Source organism: Impatiens glandulifera, chromosome 1 (genome assembly GCF_907164915.1).
Source record: "Impatiens glandulifera chromosome 1, dImpGla2.1, whole genome shotgun sequence".
NCBI classification, from domain to species: domain Eukaryota; kingdom Viridiplantae; phylum Streptophyta; class Magnoliopsida; order Ericales; family Balsaminaceae; genus Impatiens; species Impatiens glandulifera.
The window spans coordinates 129,109,360-129,124,255 of record NC_061862.1 but is presented as its reverse complement, the minus strand read 5'-3'; the positions used below and the strand labels follow the sequence as shown (position 1 = coordinate 129,124,255).

Genomic DNA, 14,896 nt, shown 5'->3' with positions numbered 1-14,896 from the left:
AGAAGGAAAGGGAAAAGAAAAGGGAGACAAAAGCCCAATGTAGTAGACATACACCTTGGAACTGGTGATGTATCTATTTGACAGATACTGCAATTATCAGGTACTAAAACTAAACTTTAGTTGAGGAAATTTGAAACTATTTGACTAAGTATTCCTGCATTTTGTGCTTACTGTCATCACAAAAGGAGCAATTCAGAGTTGGTCTTAAAACTTGCAGTTATGGATTGTGTCTCATGGAGGACATGGGGAGCTCCGTAAAATGCCCACAAACATATCTATGAAAGGCTGATAAGTAAGTTTTTCTTTTTTATTAGCTTTGGTAAAGTTACGTAACAAGTTCATTGTTTGAATTTTCAGTAAATTTTGCTTTACATCAGTTCTTACAAGTTCTTGCTGTTGTTCATAAGAATTTAAATTACAACACGCCCAAGGGAATTCTCACATATCAAATGGTTCCAAGGAACTTCAAATTTGTACTTGCCATAAAACTTGTAACATTTTCTTTCTAATCTTCCAGATATTGTGGTGACAAATTCTGTCAAGTTTCCAAAGCTTATATACACTAAGATAATGCATAAATTTATAGGCTTACTTGAAGAACTCTCCAGAAACCAAACTCAACTAGAGATAAATTTGTGAAACTAGAATCGTGTTTTGCTATAAATTGTTTGAGCATCTTAGTGATCTAATATTGTATCAATTACTCATCTAATTTAAAGCTTCCTCAAGAACAGATTGTGGTGTGTTTGAAGGGATTTTATTGGAATCAATTAGACTTATTCTTATATATATATATATATATATATATATATATATATATATATATATATATATATATATTTGTTTGTTTTTCCTTCGTAATATTTGTTTTTTTAATCATTATTTTAAACAGACATATTGTAAATTTGTAATTATAAGATTAAGAGAGAAAAAAAACTGTAATATGTAATTATATTTTACTAGTAGGATATTTACGTTGTACAGGAAATTAAAATGTTCTTACATAATTACCAATTGTAAAATAATTCATCCAATTTACTTTTTTTTTCTCTAGAATAAAGTTGCAGAGAGGTTTAAAAAACATTTTTTCTTGTCCCTTCGATGAATTTTTTTAGCATCGAGTGTCATGTTTTTTTAAATTATTTAGATTTGAGTTGATGTTATATTTTGTTTGATGTGACATCTTATTTAGTCGGATTAAGTTTTTTATTTCGAAATGTTTTTGTTAGATAAATTCATACCGGTTCAAATAAACCTAACTTAAACAAACTTCCTATGCAGGAACAAGGAACCGGACCGGATAAACAATAAGAAAACCAACTGAAGAAACCGAACCGGTCAAGCTAGCAAACCGATCAAGAATATTCGGTACGCGACCGCACAGAGGAAGGATCGGCCAAAGCCTAAAAGCCAGATCCATCAAATAGCCGATCAACCCTCAAGACAAACATAACCGGAATAAGCCCGGTCACTTCACTATCAAAAGATATTCGGCCAAGTCAAGAGGCCGACCTGCACAAGAAGACACTTTGGGTATCTGTTGAGAATGATACCAAAGGAACAGACTGAATACTTCCATATCCATGCAAGTCTGAGGAAAGCCTGTAGGCTGCAGAAAACAGTACTACCGGATCCTTCTACTTCGGGATAAGCCAGAAAGGAAATCTTCAAAGTACAGACAACTGTCCAAGCAGACAGTGCCTACATTGAGTAAAAGACAAACCCGACAGGTTTGCTTTACAGACCAGCAGGACTGAAACAGGATGCCAGGTCTGAGATTGACCGTCAGGTCTGAGGAGAAGACCGGCAGGTCTGAGACACTGAATCACTGCATCTCTGATCAGCCAATCAGATTCAAGGCTTCGAAATATGACCGTTGGCATATTTCACCTATAAAAGGAGGCAGTTGGAGAAGAGTAAATGTAGTTACTAAGCGCGACATTAAGAGACATTAAGTGAGACAAGTGAAGCGTTGAAAGCATTTACTACAAGTAATAACAGTGTGGTATTCTAAGAAAGCCTAAGTGCTAAACTCTAAGTGTGTGTTACAATTTCGGTGTAAATTGTAAGAGTGTTATCGAGCAGGAAATAAGTCTCGATCGGATTGTATTCGTATTCCTTAGTGAATATCCTTCTCGCGGTTTCGAGAGGAAGGGGTGACGTAGGAGTTTTATCTCCGAACATCCATAAAATCTGTTGTGTCATTTACTTTCTGTTGGCTTCATTACATAACCGACTAACCTAACTACACCGCTCCAAACCGACTAAACCATACCGAGTATCCAGATTGCCAAAACCGACCCACCATTCTTCAAATCTTCATCATCCGAAACCGACTCCGCCTATCATACACGTGTACCGCTTCAACCTGAAAGCAAACCTCTTCCGCGCTTGAACCTAGTTCAAGGGTTTGTGACAGGTTGTGTAGTATTGAAACCCCGGTGTTAATCTCTAACCGGATTAATCACCACCCTACGAGTGAGAACCGCTAACCGGTCCAACCCCCGGTCCACCAGCGGCGACCTAGATCCTAACAGTTTTTATCCGAATAATTCTCATAATTTTCGGTGGATCGTTTACTGTTTATATCCTCGAAGTTTTTATAAGATATAAGGTCAATCTCAATCAAGTCATATGAGCCACCAACTATTTTATTTAGAAAGAAAGGTAGACGTGGGTGTTGCAATTAGACTTTGTTGATCTAAGATTATTTATGATTATTTATAACTTGATGGACTTTGTTGATCTAAGTTTTTTTATGATTATTTATAAGTTGAAAAAATATTTGGGTAGAGAAGAAAATGAAAGTCTGGTTTAATTAGTTTAATTTTAAAGGTTTTATAATTAATATTTAATGCTAAATTAATGAGAATTCATATTGTTGTAGGTTTTATAATTAATATTTTATTATAAGTGTTAGAGGTTTTATAATTAATATTTAATGTAAAATGATTTAATTAGAAATTTGAATTAGGAAAAATATAATTTAATTAAGAAAAATAGATAGGAGAGTTGAATTTTTATTGTTAGTTTAATAAATCATATTAAAATTTATTATATATATATATATTATATTATATGGTGGAGAAGAAAATGAAAGTCGGGTTTAATTACAAAATTTTATAATTAATATTTAATGATAAATTAATGAGAATTTATGTTGTTGGAGGTTTTATATTATATTTTTTTTGTTGGAGGTTTTATAATTAATATTTAATGTAAATTTATTTAATGAGAAATTTGAATTAATATTAATATAATTTAATTAAGAAGAATAGATTAGGAGAGAAAGTAATTGTAAATTATATTTTGATATGAATTTTTATTGATAGTTATTATATATATATTATATGAATTTTTATATATATTACATGGTACTATTTTGTATATTATAAATATTTATATATAAAAATAAATAAATATTTATTATTAAAGAGTTTATTTAAAATTAATAAAAAAAAGATAATATATTTATGAGAGATAAAATAATAAAAATATTAATTAGGAAAAAAATTAGTAATTATAGAAGGAGAGATAAATTAGTAATTATTATAAAAGAAAATTTAGGGATTGTTATTATAAATATTTGTAAAAGAGAAATTAAAAGAGAAAATATATATATAAAATAATTAATATATAGTATGAAAGAGAGAAATAACCAAAATTAAAAGAAATTTGTAATTTTATATTATACGATGACATTATAATTGATGATGACGTGTAGGACATTAAAAATAGATAATAAAAAAACAATTTATTTGAATTAAAAAATTTAAAAATACAACCTATATATATTTAAATATTTATTTGATGTATTTGGTATTGATATATTTTAGATGCATTTTGAGATGTTTTTCTTATATTATATACAATTTTGTAACTAGTAGGATACCTATTGTATTGTACGGGAAATTAAAATGTTCTTTTATAATTATCAATTGTAAAATAATTCATTCAAGTTATTTCTTTTTTTTTCTCTCTAGAATAAAGTTGAAGAGAGGTTGAATTTTTTTTTCTTGGCCCTTCAATGAATCTTTTAGCACTTGAATGTCATATTTTTTTAAATTACTTAGATTTGAGCTGATGTTATATTTTGTTTGATGTGACATTTTATTTAGTCGAATTAAGTTTTTTATTTCGAAATTTTTTTATCCGAATAATTCTCATAATCTTCGGTGGATCGTTTACTATTTATATCCTCGAAGTTTTTATAAGATATAAGGTCAATCTCAATCAAGTCATATGAGCCACCAACTATTTTATTTAGAAAGAAATGTAGACATGGTTGTTACAATTGAAATTTGTTGATCTAAGATTATTTATGAGTTAAAAAATATTTGGGTGGAGAAGAAAATGAAATTCTGGTTTAATTGGTTTAATTGCAAAGATTTTATAATTAATATTTAATGCTAAATTTAGTGAGAATTCATATTGTTGTAGGTTTTATAATTAATATTTTATTATAAGTTTTTGTTAGAGGTTTTATAATTAATATTTGATGTAAATTTATTTAATTAGAAATTTGAATTAATATTAATATAATTTAATTAAGAAAAATAGATAGGAGAGAAAGTAATTTTAAATTATACTTTGATGTAAATTTTTATTGTTAGTTTAATAAATTATATTAAAAATTATTATATATATATATATATATATATATATATATATTATATTATATGGTGGAGAAGAAAATGAAAGTCTGGTTTAATAAAAAAAATTTATAATTAATATTTAATTATAAATTAATGAGAATTTATGTTGTTAGAGGTTTTATATTAATATTTTATTATATTTTTTGTTGGAGGTTTTATAATTAATATTTAATGTAAATTTATTTAATAAGAAATTTGAATTAATATTAATATAATTTAATTATGAAAAATAGATTAGGAGAGAAAGTAACTGTAAATTATATATATATTATATGGATTTTTATATATATTATATGGTACTATTTTGTATATTATAAATATTTATATATAAAAATAAATAAATATTTATTATTAATAAGTTTATTTAAAATTAATAAAATAATAATAATATATATATGAGAGATAAAATAATAAAAATATTAATTAGGAAAAAAAATTAGTAATCATAAAAGGAGAGATAAATTAGTAATTATTATAATAGAAATTTTAGGGATTATTATTATAAATATTTGTAAAAGAGAAATTAAAAGAGAAAAAAAATATATAATATGTGAGAGAAAATAATTAATATAGAGTATGAAAGAGAGAAATAATAAAAATTATTAATTATATTAGGTGAAAGAATATATATATATATATATATATATATATATATATATATATATATATATATTATTATATATATAATTATTATTTAGGAAAGAAATTTGTAATTTTATATTATAAGATGACATTATATTTGATGATGACGAGTAAAAGACATTAAAAATAGATAATAAAAAAACAATTTATTTGAATTAAAAAAATACAACGTAATTAAGATTGAGTTATATATATATATATATATATATATATATATATATATTTATTTATATATATTTTTATTAAACAAAGAACTAAAATAATAAACAAAAAAAATTCTTATACAAAATTTATTTAGGATAACAAAATCCAACTATAATAAGTTAATAAGTTAGAGAATTAAATCATTAAATATTACCAATATCTTCAAGTCATTCACAGAAAATTTACTTCAATCTTATGTTTATTAAAAACAATCTTGCTTTGATCATCTCTAGAATCACAGAGAAAGAAAACTCTAGCCGTGTGAATGGAAACCATCTCCACCTTCATCGTCCGACTCCATTCAAAATCCGTCCTATACAACTCAAAACGCATCAACTCACCAATGCCATACAATTTTAGACCGGCAAAGGCTGAATCTGCATCAGATAACCATTTGTCTACCCCTTCCCAACTCCTTTAGCCAATCTTACAATCGCCTCTAGAATCGCAATCGACACCATTGCCATCGCCAAACCTTCTCCCCTTTCAAAGATGCAACCTTTATCGTTGCTATCTACTTTACGTAGTTTCCAATGTAATTGGTCAGAATCGGAGGATCCAATCGTGCTCAACAATCAATGAGGACTTCGAGTTGAATATTCTCGGATATAATATCTCCCCCATCTATACAAAATTTATTTAGGATAACAAAATCCATCAACTATAATAAATTATAGAATTAAATTATTAAATATTACCAATATCTTCAAGCCATTCACAGAAAATTGACCTCAATCTTATGTTTATTAAAAACAATCTTGCCTAGGTCATCTCTAGAATCATAGAGAAAGAAAACTTTAGCCGTGTAAATGGAAACCATCTCCACATTCATCAGCCGGCTCCATTCAAAATCCGTCCTATACAACTCAAAACGCATCAACCCACCAATGTCATACAATTTTAGACCGGCAAGGCTAAATCTGCATCAGATAATCATTTGTCTACCCCTGATACCACTTGTTGGGAAAAACCTTGACAGAAACACAAAAGAAGAAAAAAAAACAAACGAAAAAACACTAACAGAATTTGATAACGGAGTTCGGCCAAAATGTTGCCTACGTCTCCGAGCACTAAGACTATCAATTAATAAGTAAGAAGAGATACAAATTTGGGTGCAATAAACCAAAGAGGGGAGAGTTTCTTTTATACACTAAGAAACTTCCCCAACTCCCATCTTCTTCCGATGTGGGATTTATACTAATTGTGAATATAGTTTCTTTTATATACTAAGAAACTTCTTTCACTCCCATCATCTTCCGATGTGAGATTCTAATTGTGCCAAAAATAACAAATCTCCACCTTGGCACAATATCCAAATACTAATCTTCAATATTAAAAAATAAACCTTCAGTGCTTCCAATTTGGCGCTCTTCAGCGCCGACTCAAACGCGGAATGTGTTTACCAAATCTAAACAATTAGATTTGGTTTTCCCCATGTCTTTCATCTCGAACTCTCTACCCAATTGAGCCTTCAATTTATCAACTTCATATTGGCTCTTTGATGTTATCAACATATCATCAACGTACAAGAGTAGATAGATGTAAGACTCATCTTGCAATTTGCGCAAATACACACATGAACTGAATCTGCTTCTTATGTATTTGTGCTCCATCATAAATTTGTCAAGTCGCTTGTACCATTGTCTCGACGATTGCTTCAACCTATACAATGATCTGTTTATATTATATTACTTTTTGTATTTATTATTATTTTGTGTTTTTTTTAATATCTTATTTAGTATTGATTTACGCAGAAACAAAATTTTATAATATATTTTATATATATATATATGAACAAATTTAATAATATTTATTCTTTTAAATTGTTTTATTTTGTTTAACTTTAGTCTAAGTTGTTAAATCATATTCCGTATGTCATCTTATTGGGTTGTTAATTACTTTAAATAAATTTGGATTATAAAGTTAAAATATTTGAGAATGGAATAAAATTTAAATTCTTTAATTTAATTAAATTATTAAGATATATATTTTTAAATAAACAAATAAAATCTAATAGAGTTGAGTTCACAAATATTTAGTCTTATATCTTAATATAATAATTTTTTATTAATAAATGAAGAAAGAAAATAAAAGACAAGATTAAAAACAAAACAAACCTCTATTATATAGGTTATTACCTGATTTGTTTTAAATTATTACATAATTAAATATGATTTTATACTTTTTAATTTATCATTTCACTCAAATAATTAATCAAAATATTAAAATAATTACTATTTTTATATAAAAAAATATTTATCATTATTTGTTAATACCTTTTATATTTATTTATATAAAAAACATACTTGCTCAAATTAATGCTTATACAAAAAAAAAATCTAGATTTATTCTAGGGTTTAGGGTTTATAGAGAAAGAAAACTCTAGCCGTGTCAATGGAAACCATCTCCACCTTCACCAGCCGGCTCCATTCAAAATCCGTCCTATACAACTCAAAACTCATCAACCCACCAATGCCATACAATTTTAGACCGGCAAAGGCTGAATCTGCATTAGATAACCATTTGTCTACCCCTTCACAACTCCTTTAGCCAATCTTACAATCGCCTCTAGAATCGCAATCGACACCATCGCCATCGCCAAACCTTCTCCCCTTTCAAAGATGCAACCTTTATCGTTGCTATCTGAAACTTTACGCAGTTTCCAATGTAATTGGCCAGAATCGGAGGATCCAATCATGCTCAACACTCCATGGGGACTTCGAGTTGAATATTCTCGGATGTAATATCTCCCCCATCTATACAAAATTTATTTAGGATAACAAAATCCATCAACTATAATAAGTTAGAGAATTAAATTATTAAATATTACCAATATCTTCAAGCCATTCACAGAAAATTGACTTCAATCTTATGTTTATTAAAAACAATCTTGCCTTGGTCATCTCTAGAATCACAGAGAAAGAAAACTTTAGTCGTGTCAATGGAAACCATCTCCACCTTCATCGGCCGACTCCATTCAAAATCCGTCCTATACAACTCAAAACGCATCAACCCACCAATGTCATACAATTTTAGACCGGCAAAGGCTGAATCTGCATCAGATAACCATTTGTCTACCCCTTTTTAACTCCTTTAGTCAATCTTACAACCGCCTCTAGAATCGCAGTCGACGCCATCGCCAAACCTTCTCCCCTTTCAAAGATGCAACCTTTATCGTTGCTATCTGAAACTTTACACAGTTTCCAATGTAATTGGCCAGAATCGGAGGATCCAATCGTGCTCAACAATCCATGGGGACTTCGAGTTGAATATTCTCGGATGTTATATCTCGGATGTAATATCTTCCCCATCTGCTTTAACCAATTTTTAAGAAGAGTATGAGAGAGGAGGAAGAAAATATCAGTGTTTATTGACGTGGTTGTTACAGTTGGACTTTGTTGATATAAGATTATTTATAAGAAGAAAAAATATTTGGGTGGAGAAGAAAATGAAAAGTCTGGTTTTATTATACGTTTTTGTTGGAGGTTTTTTATAATTAATATTTAATGAAAAATTTGAATTAATATTAATATAATTTAATTAAGAAAAATAGAGTAGGAGAGAAAGTAATATTATATATAATGAGTTTGTATATAATCCTTCATATTAATACATTAAACATTATTATATATATTGTTATTATTAAATACAAAAATAAATATGTTATGTAATATTATATATTTTAATATAAAGATTATTGATAAAAAAATATTTTATATTATTAGTGTGAAAAAAAATATAAATATCTTTATGGTAAGGAGAGAAAACAATATTGAAATATATATATATTTATATATTTGGAAAGAAATTTAAATATATAAATATGTATTTATATATATTATGAGAGAGAAAATAATTAAGATAAATAAATTAGGGAAGATAAATTACATGATTTGTGAATGATTGTGGAAAAAGCCTGTAGTACACCTCCAATATTTTAAATTAAGCATCATTAGATATATATATTAGCAATAGATAAAGAGAAAGAAAAAATAATTGTATTTTTTTTTTAAAAAGTAAAACAGATTATAAGTTGGAAAAAATATAAAAACCTTGTAACAATAAAATTTAGGATTTTTCAAATCAATTCATACTAATGAGTTAAATGATTTTGATCAATTTAGTTGCTTTTAAAAAGATTGTTGCCATATTAAACTATTTAGGTGGTGTGGGCTTCCTTTTTCAATTATATTTGGAGTATTTGAGTCTGTCTCTTTCTTATTGAAGGCACCATTCATCATATTTTTTTTACTTTTTGTATTTAACTTTATCCAATTATGAATTAGGATAAGAAGACAATAAAATTGAAGACCCAAATTAATTGGGTAAAAAGTGAATGCTCTCAAAGAGCTATGTACAAAGTAGTCTATGATAGAGTTTAGTTAGTTCAATTGTATTATTAGAGGTTGGGTATTTAAATTGAACTTATATGTATAGTTTACAAACTACTTTGTAATTGTTTTTCTATTGAATGAGTGATTGCCTGGTGTAGACACCCCATTTTTACACCCTAGATACCTAATAAAAAACCCGGCCCGAAATAATACACATGTTTGCTTATTGAACCGGGAAAACAAAAATAGAATCACCTCGTGGAAAACTGACCCGGTAAAGCTTAAAAGATAACGATCCAAAGGTCGAATTTCATAACGACTCTGTTTTCCCAACCCGTGACACGTTCATGTTGTACGTTTTGAAAAATCTTGAATTTTGAGTATAATGTTATTGTTTGCAAATTTGTGCAGAAAATGCTCAAAAAGAAGGAAAAACTACCGATTCAAGTCCTGGGAGCTAGCTGAAGCTATGCTGCACTTCTAAAAATCATATCTTTTGCACCAATGATCCATCTTCAGTGTATGATCTACCGTTGGAAAGCCCTTTGAATTACCTTTCCAACGACACCAAATACTTCTCCCAGTTCTCCCTGAAGCTCAGTCCAAGTCGCCCGCAGCGAAGGTGATGCGTGAACTGACACGTTTTAGTGAGGCTAGTCTCCTGACCAACACGGACCATTTCGTAAGCAAAGGAGAACATGGGGATGTAGGCAAGAGTCTTGCCTTTCCAATGGTACCAACCTCATTGTGGGGAAAGCTCTGTGCACAAAGTTATGGGCTATTAAAGTTATGAAATTGAAAACCGCGGGATTGAAAAGATTGAAATGGAGGGGTGGTTTTAAAATATCATAACTTTGGATAGGAAGGTCCGTTTGGGTTCATTCAAAAAGGAGATTCATGTTCGTGGTGTTAAGAACTGACCATAAAATTTTCACAATTGTATGAGTAAAAACGCGACCGGGGTGATTCGTTTAGTGTGAAGGTGCAAAGAAAGAAAAATGGAAAAGGAGTAAAACGAAAAGAAGAAAAAAAAGGGAAAATATATATTTTTTTCTTTTCTTCCAAGCGTGCCCTTCAACTTTTGGGTTAATTACAAATGAACCCCTGTAATAAAATAAAAAGAGAGGGGAAGATGAGTTTAGGCAGTTTTTTTGAGTTGGTGGGTTTTTAGAGAAAGAGAGCAGTTTTTTGTTCACTTCTTGGAGCTAGAGGAGCGGTTATAAAAATCTGAGAGAGTTTTGATATTGCTTCCATTGTTGAAGAAGGAGAAGGAGTAATCCGAGCTCATTGCCTTGGACGATTGGATCGACGAACGCGAAGAACGGCAGAAACTTTGGCTGAAGCTTCTTCGAATCCGGCTGATTCATTTTGTTTCATCTCCTTTTGCTAATCAGGTAAACATTCAAACTGAATGACGATGCCGCTTGATGATTAGAAATGTAAATGCAGTTTGTTTCATTTAAATTTCAAGTATGTTTCCTTTGCTACTGTAGTTATTTCCAATTGATTGAATGCTTGCTGATATTTGTTAGATTTTGGCTGATAGATTTTTGATTAAGAGTAGTTAGGATTGAGGATAGGATTAGAAACCAGTCCCTTCTCTCTCTTTCTCTCTTTTCTATCGTCGTCTCCTGTGATTCTGAAAATGAAGGTGCCAATCTCTTCATTGAAGCATCTTCATCTTCTTCCTCTAGATTCAATCTGTATCGGCGCCATTACAGAAAGCTTGAATTCAAACAGTACTGGAGAAGCCGATAAGATTAAGTTTCTCTACAGTTATGGCGGTAAAATCTATCCTCGTCATTCCGATGGTAAACTCCGATACTTCGGTGGCCATACCAAAATCCTCGCCGTCGATTGCTTAACTTCATTTACAGAGTTAATGATGAAGTTCGGTGAATCCTGTGGATTTTCCGTGAGTTTGAAGTGTAAACTACCAAACGAAGATCTAGATGTACTCGTTTTCGTCACATCAGACGATGATCTAGCTAACATCATCGATGAATATAACCGTCATCCGCATCAGGATTTGAAGATTAGAGCGATTCTATTTCCTCTCAAATCTATTAAACAAGTTTCTCCATCTGTTTCTGCTGGTTCAAGTATTGATTCATCAGGAACAACATCGCGCGGACGATTTTCTCCGTTGGCGCCTAGATTTCCGATGTATTTTCAGAAAGTAACCGGTGATGATCATTCTGGACATGGAAGTCATTTGATCGATCTAGCTCCAATGCTGAATGCCCTCATAGTGGGAATAGCGCCTGTTGACTGTGTGCAGATTTTTTCTCTCCATGGCCTGATTCCACTACTTGCAGGGTCGTTGATGCCGATCTGTGAGGTACTTGGATCTTGTGTGCTAAATGTCTCATGGACACTTCCAGCTGGAGAAGAACTCTCAGCTTATGTTGTTTTCTCAAATGCATTTGCTTTGCTGTTAAAGCTATGGCGATTTAATCATCCTCCATTTGAATATGGCATAGGCCATGTACCTCCAGTAGTCTCTCAACTAACCCCAGAATACCTTATGCTAGTACGGGATTCCTACTTAGCACTTCCCCAAAGTACTCCTAGCAACCAAAACAGAAGGAGACTCTCAGCTGTCGCAAGCTCATTATCCCCCAAAACCCGTGTTCTTAGATTCATTTCCAAAGTTAAAACGATGGTATCGACAGCATCAAGCTTGTATAGCTTCAACCCTTTCGGGTCCTGTCTATGGGACACCTGTCCATCAGATAGTTGATGGTCTTCTTAATATGATGTTCAAAAAGATAAATAGAGCAGGAAGCCAGTCAGTAACCACAGTAACTTCAGGAAGCAGTGGTTTCGTCTGGAGCTGGAAGTGATGATAGCTCTCTAAGGCCGAAATTACCTGCTTGGGATATACTTGAAGTGGTTCCTTTTGTTGTTGATGCCGCTTTAGCTGCCTGTGCTCATGGAAAACTATCTCCTCGTGAATTCTGCACTGGGTTGAAGGATCTGGCTGATTTTCTTCTAGCATCCTTAATAACCATTGTAAGCTACTTCTCGGCTGAAGTAACTTGTGGTGCTTGGAAACCGGTTGTTATGAATGGAACAGATTGGCCGAGTCCTGCAGCCAATTTGTCTACTGTGGAGGAACAGATTAAAAGAATCCTAGCTGCTACTGGTGTTGATGTCCCAAGTCTTGTTACAGCCTTGGAGTCCCTAGCTGCAGGTTGTCCATGGCCATGCATGCCAATTGTGGCTTCCTTATGGGCTCAAAAAGCCAGACGCTGGAGCGATTTCCTTGTTTTCTCAGCCTCACGAACAGTATTCCTTCACAATAACGATGCTTCCATGCAGCTCCTTAAAAGCTGCTTTACAGTGACACTCGGATTAAACTCCACGCCACTCTCGAACAATGGTGGTGTTGGAGCCCTTCTTGGTCACGGGTTTGGTTCCCATTTTCACGGAGGAATATCGTCAGTCGCCCAGGGAATACTATACTTAAGAGTTTATCGATCCATTAGAGACATAATGTTCCTCCGAGAAGAAATAATATCTCTTCTGATGCAATCTGTTAGCGACATAGCCTGCAGCGATCTTCACAAAGAAAAACTCGACAGGATGAAGAAGGCCAAACATGGACTTAGAAACGGGCATGTTTCGCTTCAGACTGCATTAGCTGCTGTGAAAGTAGCCGCTTCATTGGGAGCATCATTAATATGGTTTTCAGGCGGGCTAGGATTGGTTCAGTCGCTTATGAAGGAAACACTTCCTTCTTGGTTCATTTCAGTTCAGAGGTTGGAACAGGACGAAAGCTCTGGTGCAGTTGTGCTCATGTTAAAAGGCTACGCGCTAGCCTATTTTGCTGTAGTATGTGGAGCTTTCGCTTGGGGTGCTGACTCATCATCCACGTCAGCATCGAAACGTTGCTCAAAGATCCTCGGGCAGCACATGGAATTCCTGGCTAGTGTTCTTGATGGGAAGATATCGTTGGGACATCATGGGTTGGAGTTCTGTTTTTTTTTATTTTGTTATGTTTGGGTTTCCTCCAACTTCTGTTGAAGTTGTAAAGAGGCCCCTGGGCCTCTTTTAGTTTTAAAATAACCTGAAAACTTTAATTTCGAATTAATTTATTAATTCGAAATTAAAGTAGTCCCTGATCTCTTCCTGATGTTTTAATTGAACCCCTAAACTATCTTTTTCTTTTATTTTAATTTAAAACTTTAAAAAAAAATTAAAATAAACTTAGGTCCTGTTTGTTTCCCAATTTTAACAAACCACCTTAAAATGATGATTCTAACATTCAAACCACTTTCAAACTTTCTCAAATTTTCCCAAAAACTCCAAAATATTATTTTCTTCAAAATTAATTTTTCCCGGAATTTTTAGGGCCCGTTTGGAAAAATGTCTATCTTTGCAGTGTCATATTGGGGGTTCTATAGCTCCGAAAATTCCAAACTCGATTCCTATGAGCTTTTAATAATATTTTTGACTATCATATGAAACTTTTGGGAATTTTGGGAATTATTTTTGAAAATGACTCATTTTAATGTGTTGTGTTCGGAGTTCTCTTTAACTCTGAAAATTTTAAATCGGGAAACACTTGGGACCTTAAGTTAATCCACTCTCTTCTCTCCTTTGAGCAAAAGAATAAAATTATAGTCCTCCAATCGAATTGTTATTCTCCTCATCTATCCTCATTTGATTTTTCTCGGGAATTCTGATTCTCATTTTTCTTTGACAAGGTTGCTCTATGCCTTGCAATGCTCTTTGATGCCTTTCAATGCCTTTTAATACTTTTCAATGCCTTATTCTTGTCAAATACCCCATGAATAGGACTAGCCCCTTGCAAAATGATCAAGATTTCTCACACAAACAAAAGAGTTCTGAACTCAGAACAAAAACGTAACAATCTTTCAAACATCATATGGCCAATTACTTAGGAGTAGAGACTGTCTGTAAAGACAGGCGTATAGGACATAGCGCCGTAGGCCCTTTCCTAATACGTAACCAAACACCGAACTCTTAAAATGAATCTCTGATTTTTCTTTTCTTTAGTTTCTTTGGGAAGTAAACTAAAGTGGCGACTCTCAA

At 31.6% G+C, this 14,896-nt stretch overlaps 1 pseudogene; it reads left to right on the top strand.

The window, feature by feature from the left end:
* The first annotated feature begins 11,465 nt into the window (after positions 1-11,465).
* LOC124943087 lies at positions 11,466-13,864 on the top strand (annotated as a pseudogene).
* The last annotated feature ends 1,032 nt before the right edge of the window (positions 13,865-14,896 follow it).